General features: G+C 40.7%; 1 long non-coding RNA gene across 1 annotated transcript; it reads left to right on the top strand.

Moving 5' to 3' along the window:
• Positions 1-1,063: 1,063 nt before the first annotated feature.
• On the top strand, positions 1,064-3,263 carry LOC127652673 (uncharacterized). The gene is made up of 6 exons (XR_007971750.1): positions 1,064-1,119; positions 1,779-1,937; positions 2,047-2,238; positions 2,435-2,526; positions 2,628-3,010; positions 3,138-3,263. It is a non-coding gene; the product is annotated as an uncharacterized LOC127652673 (long non-coding RNA).
• The last annotated feature ends 377 nt before the right edge of the window (positions 3,264-3,640 follow it).

Here is a 3,640-nt window from a genome sequence, read left to right on the forward strand (position 1 = left end):
GCCCCATAGATTCTCTATGGGGTTCAGGTCAGGTGAGTTTGCTGGCCAATCAAGCACAGTAATACCATGGTCATTGAACCAGGTTTTGGTACCTCCGTGAAGTTGGCTCCCCATAAAACGAAATAATCTCCAAAACTATGCCATTGGTTTGTGCTCGGTTTGTGCTGATTTGTGCCGCAAAAACGAACGTTTGTGCTGTTTTGGTGTTTGAGATATTGAACATTATTTTTTTGGTTGTGTTACGTCACTCTCCACCCCATGTCGTTCAAATCGCTCCAAACCGGTGTCATTCGTTTGTGCTCGTTTTGTGCCGTTAAAACAAACATTGTATCTATTTTCCTTTCGCAGATATAGCAAATTTAATTCGGGAGCTGTGACGTCACTCTCCACCCCATTTCTTCTAAACTGCACAACAACTGTGTCGTTCGTTTGTGCTGTTTTGTGCCGCTAAAATTAACACTGTATCTATATCCCCTCCTTTAGAAATAACAAATATAATTCGGGACAGTGACGTCACTCTCCACCCCACCTCATCTAAATTGCCCCAAAACGGTGCCTTTTGTTTGTGCTCGATTTGTGCCGTAGAAAGAACCATCATAAATTATTCCATTCTTCAGACATCACAAAATCTTTGGAGGAGTAGTGACGTCACGCAAGCAAGCCGCGCTCTCCATCCATCTCGTCTACAAACCTGTCTTGTGCGTTTGTGCTCGCACATGGCCGCTTCTGTCATTCTTCTTTAGATAAGGAAATGTTTTATTGCCAGTGACTTCATCAAGCTCAAGATAAAAAAAAAACAGTATGTGATTGATTGACGCGTATCACTTGTTTAAAAATGCACGTTGCTTTTTGAAAACTTTGTAGCATGTCGTAACATTTTGCACGCCCGTCGTTTCTTTGTGTTCTTGTCCGTCGCTTAATCTCCTTTGTTATATTATTATGTTTTTTATTCCAATCGAGCTTAATTTATCAGATGGAAGTTTAGGCTACTGTAGTTTGTTTTAAATGTGTAGGCTATTATCTTGGCCTTGGCCTTATCTAGGCGGCCTATAATGCAGATGATAAAAAATAATCTGAGCATTTTATCTTTCTCTGAAGGAGGAAGTGAACCAAGGACAGGTGAGCAGTGTTTCTGTTTGTTTAAAATGTTTTAAAATGGACTGTTACTTGTTAGTTTGCTGTTCTTAGCTGGTTTAACGTTTTCCCGGCTTTGACCAGTTTAGGATTCTGTCATTTCATACTAAACAAAGAAAGTCATAGAGATTTTATTAATTGTTGGGTGAAGTATTCATTTAATACCAGCAAACCACCTGGTTAAAGTTTTTCTCTCTCTCACTCTCTCTCAGCTGAACAGACAACATATCCAAACAAATGAATGTAAAAATAACAGAGCAATTTCTGTGGAGAATTTACAAATATTTTTTTAAAGAACCATAAAATAAGAGAACTACAAAAATGTTTTGACTTAATGTAAGAGAAGTGTTAAAATGAATAGATATGTGTACAAATAACATAACAGAACATTTACTAAAGAAAAATAGAACTTCTGTTCAAAAAATCATGGAACTGTTAAAACAGGCATAAAGTGAATAGAGATAATGTAGATTAACAACAATAGAAAAACAATATAGACCATTCTCGTATTGATTATGAACTAATTTCTGCAGAGACCAGTCCAAGAAATGCATTAATCAAAGGTTTTAGTCCTCCTTTGTGAACAACATGACATGGGGTTGTATTTTGGTTTTGGCTGAGACTGTTGTTACATGGTCACACAGGTCATCATATTTCTCCCAGGCAAAAGAGTTTCTTCGGCAGTAAGCCACGTAATGTCCAAGAGATTCCCTTGTTGGTCCTGGAATGAATGCAACAACCCCTCGCAAAGTGAACAACTGATTGTCCAGCTCCATGTCGACAGGGATTTCAGACAGTGGATGGTTAGTATCCACACTTGTTTCAATACACAGTAGTTGTCCAGGTATGCATCTGTGTGTGACAGAGCCATTGCAGAGGAATTTCATTGATGGATCATCCTTAATTTTACAGCTATCTGGACACTCTTGGGGTGATTTCAGTGGCTTCAGACACTTGGACCTGTTGAGGTGTAGCCCATCTTCCAGTGCTGCTTGGAGGCTTTTCAGTCCACCAGTTTGTAGAATATCTACGTTCACTGGTAGGAGATAGATGGTCCTTGAAGATTTTGTATTTCGGCTGCAGTATGGAGAAGAGCACTCAGCTGTAAGTGTTGCACTTGGCATTTGTTTCATTGTTGATGTGATAATGTTAGCAACATTGCAATCTGCATTGACCTGCCTCACACCTGATTTTAGGTGAACACACTGAAATGTATCCAGTAGCATTTTTGCCCTCTTTGCGTAAGCATCTTTTCCAACTCCTTTTGTGACTATGGTCTTTACCAAATCCAACATTTCAGTTTTCGAGTGCTCTTTGTCGAGATAATGACAGAATGATCCACTGTCACAGAATGCAGAGCAAAGGCACTGGCAAAAGGAATCAAAGGCACAGGTATTATTTACACTTACAAGCATTTTGTCAACCAAGATGGGCTTTTTAGCCTGGTAGTTGCCATTTTTCAAGACATTAATTTTTGTCGTTTTTCTTTTCAGGTTTATGTCTGCATGCAACCACTCAGAGCAAGGGGTCAGGTAGGACAGTCGCTTTTTTGGAGGAACACCGAGGCCTTTCCAGTTTTCAACAGGGTCTTCCTCTACTAATTGTTGCTTAACCTCTGTGTCCTGCTCACTATGGGCAGTTTTTGTCTTCTGATTCTTTGTCTCAATGTCCTCTGTCTTCACCGGTGCAGAGGAAAGCCTCATGTTTCCCTCAAGAAACTCAAGGTGGCGTATGACAAAACGGTCAATTTGGATGGGGAGGCTTTCATGTTTGAAAAGACCATGTTTTATGTTTTTAAATTCAGCCTCAACATTTGCAGAGGTTGCTGTGTTGTGTATGCTTTTGAAGTGCGGAACCATCACAGCTGTCCAAAGGGGTAGGTAGCATGCCATTCTTATTATATTTGGGACAACCTCTGGAAGGAAATGAAGATTGTCTCTGTCACCATGATGTGCTGCAATCATCTTACTTTCTTCACAGATTTCTGTAAACCATGTTTTCAGATCTGTGTGTAGTGTCTCCTCAACTCCTGTCACCTCTGTTAAATGGTCGTCTTCAGTGACACATGGCAAGACCCCCTCTGCAAATCGTCTTTTCAATTGTGCTTTGCATGTTTCCGAGACAACAGGTAAACCTTTGTCATCGTTTCCTTCTGATTCACTGAAGGCAACAACTGCAATTGAATGAATGAGCTCCCTTGCATCTTCCAGTGTATCAGACTGTAAAAGTTGTGCCATGGCTCGTAGATAGAATTCTCTAACTCTGTTTCCTCTTTGTCTTAGGCATTCCCACCGACTAATGAGCTTGATGCAGTGTGCAACATCTAATCTGATCAAGCAAGGTGGTAGCTTTGAGTCTTCGGGCTTCCTTGCCAGCACTCCAAAGCACTGATTGATGTATGTTTTCAGGTCTGGGTAAGGAGTGAAGGCCTTAACCAGTGCTCCAAGCAAAGCCAAGGAGAAATCACAGACTGCCTCTTTGGGCACAGCAGCACCTGCTTGTTGCC

This window comes from Xyrauchen texanus, chromosome 2, assembly GCF_025860055.1.
Source record: "Xyrauchen texanus isolate HMW12.3.18 chromosome 2, RBS_HiC_50CHRs, whole genome shotgun sequence".
Lineage (NCBI taxonomy): Eukaryota > Metazoa > Chordata > Actinopteri > Cypriniformes > Catostomidae > Xyrauchen > Xyrauchen texanus.